The 21,795-nt window shown below is 42.7% G+C and overlaps 1 protein-coding gene across 14 annotated transcripts in view; it reads right to left on the bottom strand.

Moving 5' to 3' along the window:
- Positions 1 to 21,795, bottom strand: part of WDR89 (WD repeat domain 89) — a 109,306-nt gene that overhangs the window by 39,191 nt on the left and 48,320 nt on the right. For 3 of the 14 annotated variants that reach the window (XR_007357257.2, XM_048854498.2, XM_048854502.2), the window contains exon 1: positions 4,526 to 4,648. The exons of 1 other annotated variant lie outside the window; for it this stretch is intronic. The gene's annotated coding sequence lies outside the window, so the exon portion shown is untranslated. Of the gene's footprint in view, positions 1 to 4,525; positions 4,649 to 5,282; positions 5,369 to 21,795 lie in introns of those variants that run through there. 10 more of the 14 variants (XM_048854500.2, XM_048854495.2, XM_048854496.2 and 7 more) reach the window with 7 other exon arrangements.

Here is a 21,795-nt window from a genome sequence, read left to right as displayed (position 1 = left end):
AAGTGCTATATGTTAAAAGTCAAATGACAAAATGAAAATCTAAGATTAAAACTAAATTCTCAAAGATAAATTGCTGACAAGCATTATCTTGTCATTTTATAACCTAACACCCTCTTACTCTGACGATTCGTTAGTGTTACTTTCTCTACATCTGACACGTGGAAACAGTAAATGATTAGCTTAATTCAACCTCACCTCGGTTTTTGACACTGGGAGCACAGGATATAAAAAAAGATCAATAACCACCAGAAAACACTCTCCTCCTGAACTTTGAACTGAACTCAGAATTCCTGAGAATCATCATTCCTCCTTATGTGTAGAAAATAGCTGTGAAACAGACTAAGGAAGTATGTCTTTCATCAATCTCTACTGGCTAGGTCACAGAGGACAACAACCTACTACCGCTACAGTTAGTTAGCTCATGTGGCAAGAGGACTGTGCTGGGGGTCTAAAGATTGCAATTCTATTCATGACCCATATAGTGGTCAATATGGTTTCTGGTTTTTTTCAGTTTGCTTTCTTTAAAACTTAGGAAATTTGTATTATACATTTTTTTATATATATATATATATATATATATATATATATAAAAAGAATGTTATGGCTGCAAAATTGAACACGCAAAAGTGAGGAAATGCCAGAATTAAGGTTGCCTGCGCAAAGTTAATTTGGCCCCCTTTTGCTTAGGCATTATGACAGTCTTTAATTACATGATCATACTGTTACAGGGTCCTTTGGAAAGTATGTACTGAGTCAGGAGCTGACTTAGCCTGAGACTCAAATCCCCACCAGTATCATTTATTGAGACCAATTAACTGAGCTATGGCTGAGGGGATCATTTCAGAGGGAAGGAACCCTAGCAGCTGGGAATATATAAATTGAGAGGAAGAAAGCTCTGGGGAGAGCAGAAAGCCCGAGGAAGGCAGAGATAGTCAAAACTGGCTGTTGCTAGTCCTGTTCCCATCCCCAGAAGCAAGTGGGCAGATGGCTGGGGGATGATAAATATATGTAAATAGTATTACAGGGGGTGGCCTGCTTGACCATCACAATAAAACACAATGCTGGTGAAGGATAACTGAAGTGGTGTGACAGACCCCATTTCATTCAATGCACAGGATGGACAGTACTCAGGGAATGAACAGGATTGTATAATGAAAGAGACTTATCTGTAGGACCCCTACCTCATCTATTGCAGAGGTAGGAAGTTATGCAGCAAATGAGGCAGGGGATTATGCAGGAAATGAGGCTGCTTTAACCACCACTCTGAAGAATTGGATTCTATCCCTGCCTCTATCACAGAGTTCCTGTTAGCTGTGAGATTCTGGGCAAGTCACATAAACCAAAATTTTCACAGATGGTCATTAACTGTGTTCCTCATTTTCTGCGTACCCAATAGAGATACCTGGGGATTCATTTTCAGAAGTGCTTAGCATTCTCAGCTGCAACTCAATAGGACCTGTGGTCTGAACATATAAAGGCCTATAAAACTTTTATCACCCTTGACAATTTTGGACTTCACTCCCCATGTGTAAAATGGGGATAATAAATACATACCACCTTACTTCCCATGGATATTGTGAAGAAATTAATTCATGTTCGTGAAGCATTATCAGCTACTACAGTGATGGGCACCAGAGAAAAGACCATGAGGAAATTAATACTTCTATATCCAAGGAAGAGTTTGAATGTTGCAGTAAATAAGGCATGGGATTATACACTTATTGATTAGGATAAAAAGAAATATTGAATAGCTGCTCTCTTAGGGCATGTCTACACTTACCTCCAGAGCGATCAATCCAGCAGGGATTGATTTATCGTGTCTAGTGAAGACGCAATATATCAACTGCCGAGCACTCTCCAGTACTCCACCGGAGCGAGAGGTGTAGGCGGAGTCGACGGGGGAGTGTCAGCAGTCGACTTAACGTAGTGAAGACACTACAGTAAGTAGATCTAAGTATGTTGACTTCAGCTACGTTAGTCACATAGCTGAAGTTGCATAACTTAGATCGACTCCCCCCCCCAGCGTAGGCCAGGCCTCAGTGACTACCATCCTTTCTGTGCATTGAATGAGGCAGGGATTCTATGGAAAAATATTATATACTGGTCAGAGATGAGAGGCTGATATGGATTTTTTTTTTAAAGTCACATATCAGGTCTAGTGGTAGAGTTATAGATCACTTGGTTTCATATTTTAGAGAAGTATGTGCTGCAGTATGTAGCATGATATGCTACTGCATGTGATTTTATCTAACAGCCAAACAGCATGCACTATGATGTAGGTGTCTTCAGAGATATACCATCTTCTAACATTTCTCCCATAATTGTTGCCCATTTGTAACAGAAAATGGCTCAAGTGTTCTCATCAAATGGTTTGATGCAGAATGAGAGTTCACTTTGCTGTAAGTCATAACTACTTTTGGGGAATTTTAACTAATCAATACTGCTGAAGGAAAAGCCACTAGCCATTCAACCCTATTCTTTCTAGCAAGGCACTATTGACATGGTTGGAATATTCTATAGCTGGACTGTACAATCTTTGCCCTCCCCTGCCTCCTGAAATTTCTACCAAATTTTTTAAATGTTTAAAATACAATGTACAGATAACAGAGTTGTAGCAGCAAATACCAACAGGACTTCAGGATCTTTACTGGTCTAGATGTAGCCTACTAGGTATTAAGTATAGCATGAACTGATGGAGGGTTGGACTGAGTAGCATGCATCGGAATTCAACTGCAAGTCTCACATCTCAAATATAGCTCTAGTAGAACATGTCCTTTTCATGGCGTTCTAAGTTTAATATTATTTCCATAGTGCCTTACGCATCTAGTACACTTTCACAAACAAAAAGACAGTTCTTTCTCTGAAGAGTTTACCATCTGGAAACTGATGATGCCCCAGAATCTTTTGGACCATCTCATCTGATGCACTGCTACACTCAGAACAAATGTATCTGAGAAATATTTGTGAAATATTATTTGCACTGCTAAAGAAACTCACTACACATAACAGAAGTAATGGGCCAAGGGGAATAAAATACACCAAAACCTACATTCATATATAGAACAGCATATTTAAGGCCAGTTCTGCCTTTGCTTCATATTGACTTTGTCAGAGCAGTATGATACATATGTATTTACAGCTATAGTGTGTCAAACCATAATCACAATTTTAAAAATAAAAAATTATCAAAACCCCGTTAACAGCAGTAGGGGCTACTCCTTGTACATTCATTTGGAAACTAAAAGTTCACCGATGCTCAAGGTATTTCTATTTTGTGCCACTTCTGAAATCTGGAACAGAACACCATACAAGAAAGTTTTGATACTGGTGGCACTGTAGAGTTAAATCATGCTTTTCTCCCACTTCAATATCTGGGGATCTTGATGATATGAGAGAATAAAAGGAAGCACATTTTTACTGGTGTGATATCAGCAACATGGATGTTATCACAACCAAAGAAATGAGAACCGTTTCAACTTAGTTTGGCAGAAAGATCATAGAATCATAGAATATCAGGGTTGGAAGGGACCCCAGAAGGTCATCTAGTCCAACCCCCTGCTCGAAGCAGGACCAATTCCCAGTTAAATCATCCCAGCCAGGGCTGGGATGAGAGGTGAAGATGTTGGTGATCAGCATTGTCTTTCATTTTCAGGAAGCAGCCTCAGCAAGACAGCTCTGAGATTAAATGCATTTCTCAATACCTGCCAGGAATGAAATCTCAAAAAACTGCTATCATACTCTTGTACCAAACAGGATATGGAAGGTACCAAGAGGCTGGCCAGTGTCTATACATATGCGAGAAAATCTTGAGCTTCAATTTGTACATGTTGCAATCAAGATATTTTTCTCATGGGGCATTCTAGGCAACAACAAAAAGAGTATGCTCTATGCAGAGATGTGTAATATCCGTAATTTACATCTGATGAGAGAATGGAAGCACGAAGGACTATTCAACATAAGTCAAGGTGTCAGCACAAGCTGGGCACGGTCCAGTGCGCACGCACTCAGCAGTCTTTTACTGCTAGGGTCCTGAAACGTACTGTACAACCCCCCACACACACACTTCTCCCCCCTTTACACACCCTACCCCAGAACCCCCACACACACACAGACCCTGCCCCCCCCACAGACCCTACCCCAGAACCCTCCCCTACACAGCCCCTGCCCCAGAACCTGCCCCCCCAGACCCTGCCCCCCCACACAGCCCCTGCCCCAGAACCCCTCCCCCCAGACCCTGCCCCCCCACACAGCCCCTACCCCAGAATCCCTCCCCCCAGACAGACCCTGCCCCAGAACCCCTCCCCCCAGACCCTGCCCCCCCACACAGCCCCTACCCCAGAATCCCTCCCCCCAGACAGACCCTGCCCCAGACCCTGCCCCCCCACACAGCCCCTACCCCAGAATCCCTCCCCCCAGACAGACCCTGCCCCAGAACCCCTCCCCACAGAGCCTCCCCCGGCCCTGCGCCCTTTGACTCCCCGCAATGGCCCTCCCCCCGAACTAGCCCCCCGCTCCTCTCACACACCAGTTCAACTCCCTGCGGCAGCCTCCTCCGCCTCTCCCCCCGACCCACACGCGCGCGCGACGGGCCCGGCACGAGGGAATGACGTCACCATGAGCCGCCTGCCTCTCTCCCAGGCCCCGCATAGACATGCGCACGCTGCACGCCTCACCCCAACCCCGTCCGCATCCGCCGCTCACCCGAGCCGGCTGCTGCCCTCAGTCCCGCCCCGCCCCGCCCCGCCGTCCATTGGCTGTTTTTGCGCTGAGTTTCGGCTTTCACGATTGGGTATGAGCTCGGGAACGCGGGCAGTGGGATTGGTCCGGAAGGAGGCTGGCGGGGGGGTGGAGCCTCACTGGGCTGTGGGCGGAGCGGGGCGGCCAGGCCCGCAGCGTCACCCCTCCCCCGTAGCGGGGTACCCGGAACGTAGGGGCGACCCCTGTGGGCGCGGGGCTTGGCCGTGACGAACCTGCTCCCGGGCTGAGGGGGCGTGCGGGAGCAGCGGAGCTGGGGGCGGTGCTCTGAACAGACCCAGACCCTGGCCCCCACGCAGTCACGGGACCCCCCGACAGGCCCACGTACAGACCGGGGTGCCGTGCTAGGCTGTGACAGCGACAGGCCCCCCCAACAACCGAGGGCGCGCTGAGGGTTGCCAGGCGTCCGGTTTTCCAGCGGAACGCCTGGTTGAAAAGGGACCCTGGCAGCTGCGGCCAGCACTGCCAACCGGGCCGTTAAGAGTCCCGTGGGCGGTGCTGCAGGGCGAAGGCCGGCTAGTTGCTACCTGCCCTGGCACTGCACTGCGCCCCTGAAGTGACCCACAGATCCAGCTCCTAGGTGGGGCAGCCATGGGGCTGCACGTACTGCTCCCGCCCCCAGCACCGGCTCCGCACTCCAATTGGCTGGGAAACGCAGCCAATGGGAGCTGGGGTAGGGCGGTGCCTGCAGGCGAGAGCAGCGCAAGGAGCCGGACGGGCGGGGGACATGTCAGCTGCCTCCGGGCGGGCGCCTGGCACAGAGGCTGCCAGCCCTGCTGCACGCCGCTGGCTGGAGCCGCCACGATCCCTTTTCAACCGGCTGTTCCAGTTGAAAACCAGACACCTGGTCACCCTACTTGCAGGATAGGCGTACATTGCTTTGACCAGCGATGGGCCAAGTCCATCTCATGCAGCCCTGGGCTGCACTACTATGAACAGAGACTGGCCAACCTGTACAGCCCTGACATCCTGTGCTGAGCCAGTGACAGTCCCAAGTTCATCATGGACAGCCCAGGCCTGCGATCTTATGAACACAGACAGACCACAGACCACTAGGTGCGTACAATGCTATGAGTAGTGGCAAGGCACAGGCCACAACGGAAAGCCCAGGCATGCGGTACTATGAACAATGACACATCACCATGTACAGCTGTGGCATGCAGTGCTGCAAAGTAGAGTTACTAATTTTGGTTGAACGTATTCCTGGAGGTTTCATCACAAGACGTAATCTTTAATTAAAGATTAATTTTTAATTCCTGGAGACTCCAGGACAATCCTGGAGAGTTGGCACGCACACTGCGAACAGTTACAGATCATCTTGTACAGCCCAGCTGTGCAACAATCTATTAAGAATGATGGGCCCAAGACCATCCCATACGACCTGTGCATGGGGTGCTCAGAACCGTGATGGGTCATCCTGAACAGCTCAGGCATGCTATGCTGTGAACAGTGACAGGCCATGCTATACAGAACAGGCATTCAGTGCTATGAACAGTGACGGGCCACCCTGTACAGGCCAGGCTATGTGTAGTGACAGGCCACCTGGTACCAGCTAGGCAAGTGGTATTATGAACAGTGACGGGCCACCCTGTACAGGCCAGGCTATGTGTAGTGACAGGCCACCTGGTACCAGCTAGGCAAGTGGTATTATGAACAGTGAAGGGCCATGAGCCACTGTGCATGGGCTAGGTGTGTAGGGCTATGAACAGTATTGGCCTGGGCCCTTAACATCCCTCTTTTCCACTGTAGCTACCCCCATGCAGGTTGGTCTCCTTGCCAGCCCCATATACACACTCAACCTTTTTCATGCTCATATGTAACTACATCTGCAGCCATGGAGACCCCTATGGCTGTTGCTGTGCTGTACATTACGGGGGTGGGGGGGGCGGGCGAGGTAATATATTTTACTGGACCAACTTCTATTGGTAAGAGAGACAAGCTTTCAAGCTTACCCTGAGCTCTTCTTCAAGTCCTATACTGGTCCAATAAGATATTACCTCATCCACCTTGTCTCTCTAATACCCTGGGACCAACACTGCTACAACTACACTGCAGTCCCTCAGTCCCACACAACTACAACAGGGACACAAGTCATTCCTGCAGCTCCAAAAGCCCAGGCTCCTGCCACTTGAGCTAAAAGAAGATTCTGCAATATTGCAGTGAAAAGCTTAAAAACACAAACTCTCAACGCTCTAATACCAGAAGACAAATCAAAATAATCCAAAATACATATTTTTAAAAACACATGATTTCTAAGGCAACCCCATTATTTTTGGGAGGGTGGAGGTAGGGAGAGCTGCTGATTTTTCAGTGTTTGTAGTTGATAATACAGCAACACTTACAGAGTAGGGCACAGAATCTCTATGAATTAAATTAAGAATTTTAAAAATAGGGGTGCATTTGAATTTCCACTGCTTCATTTGTATCTGATCTAGATTTTAAGTGGGGACTAAGTTTTCCTTTATAGATGTATGGGATTGAGGCAACAGCCAGTGTCAACAAAAATCATAATATACCAGTAGTGAGCATGGAAACTTAAAATCAGTGGGATTATAGACTTCAGGATTCAGAGATGTAGAAGATCTCATAGGATCAGGATCTACAACTTGTGTGATACATCGAACAGTGCAGGCTTGAGAAATCACAGGGATATTACTTAGGAAATCCAAGTAGGAAGAAGAAAAGGAGTACTTGTGGCACCTTAGAGACTAACCAATTTATTTGAGCATAAGCTTTCGTGAGCTACAGGCTAACACGGCTGCTACTCTGAAACCAAGTAGGAAGGTAGGAGCAGAAGGAAAAGGAGAGTACATGGCAGAATGAGAGGAGGTAGTCAGTCTAAGCTTAAGGATAGCCTGAGACAAATATTAACCAAAAAAAAAAAAAATCAAACAGCTGTCGGTCAGTATTTCCTACAACTTTTTATTACATTTTTCCAAATGGGGGGTGGGGTTAAATATAAACATTCCAGTAATAAAAAAGTAAAAAAGATAAACCAATTTAAAACTCAGAAAAGCCAGAAGAACAAAAACAGCCTTACGTGTACAAATTATATTGGTATAATTAAGTAATTCTCCTTATTTATTTTACAAATACCTAAGCTTACAGAAGTTGAAAGAATTTTTAAAATCAAATTTACCTTTTAGCATTAAAGTTTTTAATTTACATTTTGTTATTTCCCCCAACACAGATTAGTGGAAATGACTAACTTTTGATTTTATAACTTATTTCTAGTCAGTTTCATGTTCTTTTGCAAAAACTCAATGGTGTTAAATATGGGTTACAAATATTGCAAGTGAAAATTTATTTTTAAAATAAAAGTTTGCAGGAGGATTTTTTAAACAGTATAGAAACATTTCCATTAGTTTAGTTGCCACTGACATTTTTTTAAACACACGCACACACCCAAAACTTTTGAATCACATTTGAGCTGACTGTGTAAGTTTTAATGTTTTTCTGAAGTAAAACAAGGTCTTTAGCTAAAGCCAATAATGTGGTCAAGTCACATGGGTAATAACTGTAGAACCACACATAGTAAACACATGACTTGTTCTTCAGTGTCATGATAAGATTTTTTTTTTAACAACCCAGGTCACATAGGGTAAGCAGAAGTTGATATCAGAAGGCCAGAGTACTGACATTTCAATTATCTGCAAAGCTTAATTTTTGATAACCCTGAGAAGCTGCAGGTGGAGATACTTAATGTTAATAAACGTAAACTTTTATTCATGCTGCAGTATGACCATTAATCTACCCATTTCACATTACAGTGCAGTTACTTTGTTGTCTGGTTATTCTGGCAGCATTATAATTTGTTTTTGTGACTACTAGAGTACATTCTTATCTAGGAACATCCTGTAATATTGTGAGAAACAGTCAACTTTCTCTGTAATTCACAACGATGTTGATATTTGTGAACCAAGATTTCAACAGAGATAAATTTATTTCTAAATGGTTTCTTATTAGTGTAGTGTATTTGGTATAGCTTTCTGCATTCATGACAAGTTACAGACAAACGTCTTACTTGAGTACAGAAGCCTGCTATCCATGCAGACATCATTATTCGTAGTGACACAGAAGACAGAGTAATTTTTGTTTTTGTATTTTTTGTTCTGTAACAATTGTTTCATGGGTCAGATTTTTTTCTGAGTTGTGCATTTAAAATCTAATTGTATATAATGTATAAACACAGTACGGCCATGATAAAGACCTAAATGACATGCTTAGTTCTGCAGGGGGTTGGACTAGATGACTTCCTGAGGTCCCTTCCAACCCCGATATTCTAAGATTCTATGATATAACAGCCTTTCAAAATTGCTATGAAAATGTACAAGCTCAAACACAAAATGTACTCTGCTGCCTTTGACTATGATTGATCATGAAATGGTAACGATGTTTCACTAATTTCAGGTGAGCGGGCAAGAGGAATTTGTTCCTAATATAAAAATGCTATGGAAACAGACATACGTTGTCGAAGGGCCTGCAAATCAAATCTAGGTGGGTGGACTCCTATTAAAGTCAGTAGGACGCTGCACGGGTGCAAGAGTGCCCACCTTACTCTGATTGCAGGATCAGGGCCTAAGTAATTAATTATGCAACAACTAGAAGACTGAGTGAAATCCTGGCTGCATTGAAATTAGTGGCAAAACTGGCAAAATACTCTAAAGTGTATGTATAGATTGGTGGATGACATCATTTTGAAGACTTTAAAACATGCTACATATATTTTGTGTAACAGCAATGAATTTGATGCAGTTTCTATTGTTGCACTATAAATTGTCAGTTTCGAACTGAGAAATATTTTTAGATTAACAACCATCAACAAACTTGCTGGAATGTTTCGCAATGCTTTTGGCCATATGCTTAACCAATTCCTCTTCTCATTGTTCCCATTGAAAAAACTGCTTCAAAATCAATTATATCCTCCTACAGTTGCAAAGGTGATATTTAGTACTCCAATCTCATTCTGAAAAGTAGTGTATTAGAAAAAACCATTTTCTGAATGTCAGACCTCTGCTGCGGAGTCAATCTAGAACAATGGTCAATTTCATTTTTATTGCTAGTTAGAGTTACTTTTTTTAAAATATATTGTTCAAGCTAGGAATATATGAATTGACGTACTAAATCAAACCAGTGGACCATCTGGTCCAGTATCTCATCTGACAGTAGTCCAGTACCGGATGCTGGAGAGAAAGATGCAAAACCAAACCCCATAGCGTACACTTATGGAATAACCTGGCTACAGGTGTTATTCTTTGTTATCCACCACAGTTAGTGGTTGGCATGTCCTCTGAAGCAGGAGAAGTTTTCACCACTATTAATGTTTGTCATTGTTATTATGCTATCTAATGTAGCCAGGGATGTTCTCACTGTTCCTGTATGTAGTCCTTTTGTGGAATCTTTGAGCTGATTGCCTTTTCCAGGTAAACTCTGTGGTATTAGCAGGGAGAAGATAGTCATTCTCTACCATCTCACTTCCCCCAGCATCCCCTCCTGTTTCCAGTCCTTTTTCCCCTGTATGGATCCTGAACTGTAGAGAGGCCACCAAAGTGCCTATGAAGAAGGTGAAGGACAGTACTGTGGAGATACTGAGATCTTCATATGGTGGATGGTGCTTGGGTTGTTGGGCACGGTCTGCCCAGTTTTGTTTTATTCAATAGGGTTATTTAATCTTAAATTGGCTTCCTGAGCAGCTCATGAGTAACTATTCAAGTATTCAAGTGAGAATTCCTGTGGAAGCATTTTTATTGCAGGATGGAGAAAGTTAGCACAAATTATCTAATAGAGGAGGCTGGGAGCTTTGAGTTGACCTGCTGAGAAAATTGTTGGTATCTCCATTCTAGCATTTGATGTTGCGATATGTCCTTTTATCATAGTTTTTTGTACGTAATTAGCAAAAGTACATGATTTACTCAATGCTTGATTGCAGTTTCTCAAATGCTTTCTGAGCACCTCAAATGAAAATTATTAATAAATAAGTATTTAAATGCCTATATTATGCCTGGGGGCTTGATGAACACCATCCACTCCAAATTTGCTTCATTTTATATTGTCATCTGCCAAGCTCTGCATCATGTGAAAGTGGAAATCTCAAATGACTTACAACAAAAAGATTTTTTTCCAGTACAAACACAGTGAGAATTGGGTACTTAAAAAGAGAAATAAAACCTAACTTTAAATACGGTCCTCCCCATCCCCCAAAACATAACCTATTATTTGAAAAGCAATATGTACGTGTTGAACGTATCTACTGCTCTGAATTTGTATCACTGATTCCTGAGATGTATCAACAACAATATATACCAGATCCTTTACAAAATTAGCATTAAAAAGAAAAATATGCAAGAAGTTCCAGAGATGGCCAGGAAAGCTACCAACCAGCATATTAGAGTGAGGTGGCTCTTTTATCCAAGAAGCATGGTGTCCTTTCAGTACGTCAGCCAGCAGACACTGAATAAGCATAGAAACTAAAAATAAATCAGTGACACATGAGTTTCTTATGATGGCGCAGAAGACAGCAACATGGTAAATCATTAGGTGAACTGCTTTAGATGCTAAATTTGTGTATTGTTCATTGCAGTTTGAACTGCCTGAGAACATTTATTGACAGAATTATGTATTTCTAAAGTGTCCAAGAGTTATCTTTGAGTAAGTATTATAAAATATAAATAGAATATCTACTGCACAAGGGTTGTCTGAGGCTTAGTTAATCAACATTAAAACACTTGAAATCCTTGAATAGATGGCACTGTAGAAGTGCTAAGTATTATTACCAACATGAATAGATGTAATAAAGTCTGGGGAAGAACCAAATCTTCAACATTTGGTAAAGTTCATTCTCCATCTATAGTACTAAACAATCCTTCTCCATTGCAGTCCTTGTCCATGAATGAAGTGTTAACTGAATTTTATTTGACTTTAAAAATAGTTATAGCACTTAGTTGTATAAACAGGATTGCTTGCTCTCCTTTGAATTCCTTAAGCAATTTTATCACTTTGATATTTGAATTTCTGATTTCCTAAATATGACTAAATATACCTCAGTACTAGAGACCATGGGCCATACTGTGATAGTAATTAAATAATTGGATATTAAAATGAAAGAAATCGTCATGAGTTCCTCCACTCAACCACTGCCTCAAAACACAAGATTCTTGTCTTTATCTTCAAGGACTGTCCCAGCTCCACCCTACCTTTTAAATCTTCTGAGCTTATCATGCAATTATTCCTTACCTTTGCTCTACCAACTATAGCACTAATCATCAGCCCACCATTTGCCCACTTTTCCTACAAGCACTGTTGTACTTTCTCCCATGCTGTATCTTACACGTGGGGAAACGTTCCCCCCCAAAATCTACAAAGCCATATACTCCATCAGATCAGTCCTTAGAGTTCACCTTTGCCATGAGGCCTACAGAACGCTACCACCTAATAATGGCAAGCCCATCTTGTACACAAACATCCTTCCTCTCTCCCGGACTATTTCACTCACCTGTTGTAACCTGTAAGAAAAAGGCCTTTAAGGCAATGTGTGTCTTTTACTATATATCTACACAGTACCTATCACAATGGGAACCTCTCCTGGTGGGGCATCTACAGTAATAAAAATAAATACTGCTAACAGACTGTATTTGTAAATTGTGCACATTGTCATAGTGATAGGGCTACTGCACCTCTGCCCCCATTTTGGTCTCTCTGAGTGCAGCCCCTCAGAGGTTAGGTCTCGTGCATTTACCTCCTATGGGGTGGAATTCCACAGTTCTCCCATTCTTAGACTGGGATCTGGCGGGCTACAGTACCTTATATAGCAACCATGCCTATCCAGCAGGTCCAACTGAGTTTGGCATCTACAGTTCTTCCCTTCTACAATATGTGACCAGTGTTACGTACAGTGGCCAGCCAACTTTCTTAAAACTAAAGTATTGTTTATTCCCACCTTAGGAACAAAGCCTAAGAGAAAAAGGATTTTAAAAACAAACAGTCTACACACATCTTTCTTATTGAAGGCTTCCCATCTGATGATAAAACAGGCTGGGTGTCTGTGTGGTTTCCCAGGACAGCTACCCCAGCAACTACTGTCCTCTTTCTCAAGAGTCCCTTTTTAAACTGCACTAGTCCTTCTGATCATCTTTTTTTGCTGGGTCTTCTCCTATCCAGTGTTGTTTCTTAACAACCCATTCGTGTTGACTGAGTGACTTGTCTTGAGCTGTTGTTTTCCTTCCTGCTTGTTTGTCCTGACAAACCCCCACTATTACAAAGCCAACATAGTCATACAATAAATATTCCCAATAACTAGGTCATACATTATTCATAAATTATTACAGAGCAGCTGGATCACCATTCACATCACACTCCCTGTCAGTACCTGGCCCAGGCCAGGGAAGCTAATGATCCAACCAGTGGTCCTAATTCGATGATGAATCCTAATCAAATGCCACTTGAAGTGCGTTACACGTATGCTGTGAAGAAGACAGAGGAGCTCTAATTCCATCACACACACACACACTTGACATTTTATCTGCTGAGAAATTATTCTTCCTCTCTTATGGAATTATCAGTTATTAAGTAGACTCAGTTTTGGATTGCACTTTTGTTGAGGTTATAATTTTTATTTATTGACCTGGGGCCTGATCCCCTTGAAATCAACAGACTGAGAATACTTAGCATCTGTCATGATTGGGCTTCACAATTTCAAATGAATATGAGAAAAGCATTGTGTATTTGGACCAGTTAGTTACAGTCTCAGAATTGCTATATTACCATTATTATAAATAATGCATCCACTAAAAGTAAATGTAACCCTTCTGCCCGTCAGAGTTGGCAGCAACAAGGGCCGGGTTCAGTATCTAGGGGTTCCATTCCAATAACACAATGCAAAATTGGCTCGGGCCCCCACCCAGTGACCTGGGACAAATATATACCACCCCTGCTGGGTGCCTCCAAGAGGCAATACTTCCCCTCTCACAAGCACAGAGTCTGAGTGTAGCAAAACCCTTTTAATAACACAGAGAAACAATGTGGCATTATGTTGGGGAAACAGCACCAACAGGATTCATAACACAACCCATGAGCAAAAACCCCACCCCAAGCAAATTGGGGCGTGTCCTTTCCCTTTGGTTCTTGAGTCCAGCAACCCAAAATCACCCAAAGTCCCAAAAGTCCAACAACCCAAAAGTCTCTGTCCCTGGTCAGGGCAGCCCCCGAATTCAAAAGTTTATCTGCAGAGTTTTACCTCCCAACCTGGGTGGAGATGGCGGGGGGGGTTAAGGGGCACCTTACATGGTCCAAAGCTGATTGCCCCACCTCTCCATGGGGCTCCGCTCTGCTTCACCAGCCGTCCCACGAATCGCTCCACTCTGCCAGCCGCCCCCATGAGCTGCTCCAGGCATCCGACAAACTGCTCTGCTCCACCAGCCACTCTGCTCTGCTAGCCGTCCTGCAAACAGCTCTGCTCCAAGAGTCACTCTGCTCTGCCAGCCATCCCGCAAACTGCTCCGCAATATATCTTCAGGCTCCCCCACTATTTAACACAACACTCAGTGATTTCAACTCTTAGTAAGTTTAGCTCTTTTGTGATTTCAGCTTGTAGTAGGGGAGCCTCAGTGCTGGTGCACCATTGGCTCACAGTGAATTCAGCTCAGCAGCCTGTAACTAGACTGCTAATGGAATCAAAATTAGCTCTGATATTCCACAGCACAGGAGAGAGCAGGAAGTGCAATTAGCATGTAAGGCCCTCACCAGGAGGCCCATACCACCAAGTATGAATACTTGTCCCCAGCCTCTCTCTATTCACTGGGTTTTGGAACCCATGATCCTTGCCTAGCGAGTGCTGCTTAGTTGATGGTGAATCCCTTCATCATAACAAAAGGCCAAGTACAGTTCCACTGTCCTTGATTCACATAATCAGGATAGGTTTCAGAGTAGCAGCCGTGTTAGTCTGTATTCGCAAAAAGAAAAGGAGTACTTGTGGCACCTTAGAGACTAACCAATTTATTTGAGCATAAGCTTTCGTGAGCTGCAGCTCACTTCATTGGATGCATTCAGTGGAAAATACAGTGAGGAGATTTATATACATACAGAACATGAATAAATGGGTGTTATCATACACACTGTAAGGAGAGTGATCACTTAAGATGAGCTATTACCAGCAGGAGAGCCAGGGGAAGGTGGGGGGGAGAAAACCTTTTGTAGTGATAATCAAGGTGGGCCATTTCCAGCAGTTGACAAGAACGTCTGAGGAACGGGGGGGGGGGGGGGAAGGGAGGGGGGAGGGCGCGGAATAAACATGGGGAAATAGTTTTACATTGTGTAATGACCCATCCACTCCCAGTCTCTATTCAAGCCTAAGTTAATTGTATCCAGTTTGCAAATGAATTCCAATTCAGCAGTCTCTCGTTGGAGTCTGTTTTTGAAGTCTTTTTGTTGTAATATTGCGACTTTTAGGTCTGTAATCGAGTGACCAGAGAGATTGAAGTGTTCTCCGACTGGTTTTTGAATGTTATAATTCTTGACGTCTGATTTGTGTCCATTTATTCTTTTACGTAGAGACTGTCCGGTTTGACCAATGTACATGGCAGAGGAGCATTGCTGGCACATGATGGCATATATCACATTGGTAGATGTGCAGGTGAACGAGCCTCTGATCGTGTGGCTGATGTGATTAGGCCCTATGATGGTGTCCCCTGAATAGATATGTGGACACAGTTGGCAATGGATAGGTTCCTGGGTTAGTGGGTCTGTTGTGTGGTTGCTGGTGAGTATTTGCTTCAGGTTGGGGGGCTGTCTGTAGGCAAGGACTGGCCTGTCTCCCAAGATCTGAGAGAGTGATGGGTGGTCCTTCAGGATAGGTTGTAGATCCTTGATGATGCGTTGGAGAGGTTTTAGTTGGGGGCTGAAGGTGATGGCTAGTGGCGTTCTGTTATTTTCTTTGTTGCGCCTGTCCTGTAGTAGGTGACTTCTGGGTACTCGTCTGGCTCTGTCAATCTGTTTCTTCACTTCAGCAGGTGGGTATTAACAGGATAACAACAGTTTATTCCTGCCCCAATAACAGAGAAACTGGGGCTTCTACAGCAGCCAAAGTGACCATTTAGGCAGGGTGGGTGTGCCTAGGCAACTGAGATCAGCCCCTGAAGTTCTTTTCCATAACCCACCATGACTCACCACCAGATGTCAGGGTAGAGCTCATCCTGATTCTGCTTACATGTATTATCAAACGCTGATTGTGAAAAAAGTATTTGCATTGACTAGCAAGGGGTGGTAGCAGTGTCCAGACATGCCCTTCAATGGAAAGAATTGAAGCAAAGAGCCAAACCTAACTATAATAATTTTATATTTTTCCTTCAACTCCATATTAATGAGGTTAGTCAGCTTGAAGTCTAGACATGATACTGATACAGTAATGAGGCCAACTCAGCAACAGCTGTTGCTATAACATAACTGTGATGCCACCTGCCAGTCTGCATACTAAATTGGTACTGTTTGTGCTCTTACCAGTATACCAAAGATATTGGCAGCAGTTGCATTTTCAACTCTTAAACCATTTAACAGACTGAATTTTGGCATATCAGTCTCAGCCCTAAATAAATATTTTTAGTTCTTAAAATAAAGTCATTGACAATTTGAGTTATACGAACTAAAAAAACCCAGTTGTAGTTTTTACAGTCATAACTAAGCCAGTTTAGTTTAAATCAACAACAAAAATACTTAGTAATCATTGGTCCATAATTAATCAGTTGGTGGTGGTTTATTTTCTAAAACATGAGGTTACTAGATATAGATATATATAGATGTAAGCAGAGTCTGAATGAGCTCTCCCCTGACATCTAGTGGTGAGCTGTGGAAAAAGACTTCAGGAGCTGATCTCGTTTGCGTGGGCACACCCACTGTGCCTAGGTGCTCAGGATGGGATTTCTTGCCCAAATGATCACTTATGGCTGGTATTGGATCCCCAGTCTCCTTGTTATTGGGGCAGGAGTAATAAAGGTTTGTTATCCTTGTGTGAACCAAGGGTTGCAGAACTGTACCTGGCATATCCTGATGGAGGGACTTACCCTCAACTGAACAGTACTTGCTAAGCAGGGGACATGGGTTCCAAAGCCCAATGCGGGGAAGTAGGTACTTGTACCTGGTGGTGTGGGTCCTGTTTAAGGGTCTTAAACACCATTTGACTGTTCCTCTCGCTATGATATAATAAAAGAGCTAATTTAGATTCAATTGAGAGTCTTGTTACACACTACAGACCTGAAAGCACTGATACCTAGGTCTAAGTATTAGACCTACTTCGGGACAGTGTCTCTATTGCAAGAGACTGCCCAGTGTGCACCAGCCGTGAGGCTCCCCCACTAATAGCTTAAATCACTGAGAGCTGTGTTAAGTGTGGGGGCCCTGAAGACATCTTGGCAAGTGGCCAGCCAGGTGGCTTGTGGAGAGGCACAGCAAGCAGCTAGCAGGGTGGCTGATGGAGAGGTGTGGCAAGGACCTCCTAAGGGGAAAAGGACACTGCCCAACTTACGTGACGGTGGGTCTTTTGCTCGTGGTTTATGTTTATGAATCCTAGTTGCCGTGTTTTTCCAAATTACTGCCGAGTTACTTCCCTCCTTTTATTAAAAGTTTTTGTTACACTCAGACTCTGTGCTTGCGAGAAGGGAAGTAGTGCCTCTTAGAGGCGCCCAGGTGGTGGTGTGTAATTCTCCCAGAGGGGGTGGGGGCTCGACCTGGTTTTGTATTGTACCATTGAAAAGGAACCCCTAGATACTGAACCCGGCCCTTGTTGCTGCTGGCTCCACCTGGCAGAAAGGTTACACACACACACACACACACACACACACACACACACACACACACAATATTTATTTATTTATGGGCTGTTGATTAATCATAGTTAACTCACATGATTAACTCAAAAAATTAATTGTGATAAAAAATTATTACGATTAATTGCAGTTTTAATCACACTGTTAAACAATAGAATACCAATTAAATTTATTAAATATTTTAGATGTTTTTCTACATTTTCAAGTATTTGATTTCAATTTACAACACAGAATACAAAGCATATAATGCTCACTTTATATTATTTTTATTACAAATATTTGCCCTGTAAAAATGATAAAAAAATAGTATTTTTCAATTCACCTCATACAAGTACTTCAGTGCAATCTATTTATTGTGAAAGTGCAACTTACAAATGTAGAAAGAAATGGAGTACTTGTGGCACCTTAGAGACTTACAAATGTATTAGAGCATAAGCTTTCGTGAGCTACAGCTCACTTCATCGGATGCATGCAGTAGATTTTTTGTTTGTTACATAACTGTACTCAGAAACAAAACAATGTAAAACTTTAAAGCCTACAAGTCCACTCAGTCCTACTTCTTGTTCAGCAAATCACTAAGACAAACAAGTTTGTTTACATTTATGGGAGATAATGCTGCCCACTTCTTATTTACAATGTCACCTGAAAGTGAGAACAGGCATTCGCATGACACTGTTGTGGCTGGTGTCACAAGATATTTACATGCCAGGTATGCTAAACATTCATATGTCCCTTCATGCTTTGCCCACCATTCCAGAGGACATGCTTCCATGCTGATGACTGGTTCTCCTCGATAATGATCCAAAGCAGTGCGGACTGATACATGTGCATTTTCATCATGAGAGTCAGATGCCACCAACAAAAGTTTGATTTTCTTTTTTGGTGGTTCGGGTTGCGTATTTTCCACATAGGACTGTTGTATTTTTAAGACTTCTGAAAACATGCTCCACACCTTGTCCCTCTCAGATTTTGGAAGGCACTTCCAAGTCTTACACCTTGGGTTGAGTGCTGTAGCTACTTTTAGAAATCTTACATTGGTACCTTCTTTGTGTTTTGTCAAATCTGCAGTGAAAGTGTTCTTAAAATGAACAATATGTGCTGGCTCGTCATCCAAGATTGCCATAACATGAAATATATGGCAGAATGCAGGTAAAACAGAGCAGGAGACATACAATTCTCTCCCAAGGAGTTCAGCCACAAATTTAATTAATGCATTATTTTTTTAATGAGCATCATCAGCATGGAAACATGTCCTCTGGAATGTTGGCCGAAGCATGAAGGGGCATACGAATGTTTAGCATATCTGGCATGTAAATATCTAGCAATGCCGGCTACAACAGTACTATGCAAATACCTATTCTCATTTTCAGGTGACATTGTAAATAAGAAGTGGGCAGCATTATCTCCCATAAATGTAAACAAATTTGTTTGTCTTAGTGATTGGCTGAACAAGAAGTAGGACTGAGTGGACTTGTAGGCTCTAAAGTTTTACATTGGTTTATTTTTGACTGCAGTGATTTTTTTGTACATAATTCTACATTTGTAAGTTCAACCTTCATGATAAAGAGACTGCACTACAGTACTTGTATTAGGCGAATTGAAAAATACTATTTCTTTTTTCCGCTGCAAATATTTGTAATAAAAAATAAATATAAAGAGAGCACTGTACACTTTGTATTCTGTGTTCTAACAGAAATCAATATATTTGAAAATGTAGAAAACATCAAAAAATATTTAAATAAATTGTATTCTATTATTGAGAGAAATTAATCACATAATTATTTAATAACTTGACAGCGCATACACACACAGAGAGAGAACATAAAATCAGCAGACTTAAATATATTTTTATTTAACTAACTCCTGGGGGAATTCTGCACCAAAAAACCTAAAAATTCTGTGCACAATATTTTAAAATTCTGCAAAATTCTGCACATTTTGTCAAAATAACACAATATAAACACTCTAGTTTCAATTATTTTGGTAATTTATTTCAAAATTCCTGTCAACAATACAGACAACAGAAAAGAAGACTCCCGCTGGAGTAGAGAGTTAAAGAAACCCCTGTGGCAACCCAGTTCCAGTTGAAGGATGCTGGAGGGGACTGTGTGGCGCCCCCAGAACCCAGACACCTTCACTCCCATCCCCCGCAGAGCCCAGCCGCAGGGCACCTCCTGCCCAGACACCAGCACCCCCCTTCCCGCAGAGCCCAGCTGTGGGGCATCCCCAGCCCAGATATCAGAACCCCCAGAGCCTTTACTCCCCCCAGCTTCTTTACTGTCCTGCCAGAGGACATGATGTGGTGTGGCCCTGGCCTTACTGCCAGAGCTGGGCCTCTCGGGCCCTTTCCTGTCCCTGGGAGAATGAGGATCAAGCAGAGCCTGCAGCCTTCAGCCAAGGTGAGCTGCGCTCTGTAAAGTCCAGCAGCCCCTACTGGTGGCCAGCAGCTCTGCAGCTCCAATTCTGCATTGTGCAGTGGCACAGAATTCCCCCAGAAGGAATATATATGAAGTTTACCCATTGATTACACAGGAGGCCCCAATAACAGACTTTCAAGCTCCAGGTTATTGATTCAAATCCATCCCCAGTTAGTAGTGACCAAAGTCATTGTGCTCTGAAAGTTGTTCAGTGATCTGCAGTAAGCAGGTGATTTTAGTCCATTGTTCAGTGCAGTGAAGTAGTAATCTTTTACAATTGGCACCTTTTTTTGGCAGTTGTAGCAGACAGGCCAAGGGCTGAATAAACATCAAGAATGAATTATCTATACCAGAGATCATCAAACTATGGCCTTTGGATCATCAAAAGCAATGGCTAACAATTTGAGCCTGCACCACTGAAGACAGTGGAAGTTTTGCTATTGAATTCAATGGTAGCAGGATCAAGCCCTAAATGCACAAACAGGGGTTAAACTAAATCTGCTGATCACGTAAACATACGGTTAAAAGTAGATAAACTTTTACAAATGGCCACTGAACTATAGCATTGCTTACATGGAAAAGTATTTTTAGCTTCATCAGTGTGATACAGGATTGTGGGTTTGGTTTTGCAAGAGCTCTCATGCTGCCTACGCTTTTGCACTTCATTTCATTTCCCATTCCATCTGCTGTTTCTTTTAGCAGGGAGAATCACCACCAACATGACTAGCCAGCTCTCAGCAAACCACCTAAGCATTCTGCTGCTACCAGTGGTCCACAAACCCCAATGACACGATAAATGGAGTGCTAGATAACAATTTCTCAATAGTGTATAATGACCTGGTTATTGGGCTATCAGCTCTAACTAGTCTGGCTTGATACCCTACACTAGCCTTTGAAACTGGTTTGATCAGGAGGGACCAAAACCCATCAACATTGGAAAAAACAAAGAACTTCGCAGGGTTTAAAAAGACACTCTTGCTGGGTCCCGCAGGAAATAGGTTGAAAGATACTCGGCACAGGAAAGCATAGGTGTATCTGAAAAAGCAAGGCATGCCAGCCTATGTCACTAGTATGGGGTGGTAGTACTGTTGGTATAACAGACGTAAATGTAGGTTGTTTCTTATTTTAAAATCCTTTTTTCTATAATGCTTTGTTCCAATGGCTAAATAAAAATATTGTGCTCTAAGAAGGCTGTTGGCCAATCTCGTGTATCACAGGTTCCCAAAGGAAGAAATGCAGATACCAAAAACCTAGTCAGACCTGCAGGGTTGTAAGCTAGATATGCATACAACAGCCTGATCAACGTACCGGTCTAATAGAGACAAAACTACAAGACTCCATCCTGAGAGAGGTACTGTCACCCAGCTTGCACCCATACTGAAAATCTGAAATTTTAATAGCTCCTGTTGCATACACATGTGCTCTACAACACTGAAGTCAACTCTAATAGAAGTCTGAGATTTTTCATTTCAATTTAGTTTAGAGCAGGGCTTTAAACATTTTTTGGTAAAGTTGGATTTTTGTAGATGTCTGTGTAAAGCAGTCATGGTACAAGGAGAAGTCTACGACAGACTGTGCTCTGAAAAGTGATAATGGGTTCTTGTTACTGGCAGGTTTGATTTTCTGTATTTCAGATGGCCAGTGTTTTCAAGATGTTTATAATGTAACAGTTGATATGTTGCTACTGACATTAAAAAGTATTCTAAATCACTAAAGAAAATTAAAATGCAGAAGTTCTATCCTCAAGTTTGTATTTTCTGCATTTGTTGGTATGTGCCAATTTTAAGCTTAATTAAATGCAGATTTACAGC

The sequence above is a fragment of the Caretta caretta genome, chromosome 6 (genome assembly GCF_965140235.1).
Source record: "Caretta caretta isolate rCarCar2 chromosome 6, rCarCar1.hap1, whole genome shotgun sequence".
Lineage (NCBI taxonomy): Eukaryota > Metazoa > Chordata > Testudines > Cheloniidae > Caretta > Caretta caretta.
The sequence above is the reverse complement of the archived record's forward strand: the minus strand, read 5'-3'. Positions and strand labels throughout refer to the sequence as shown.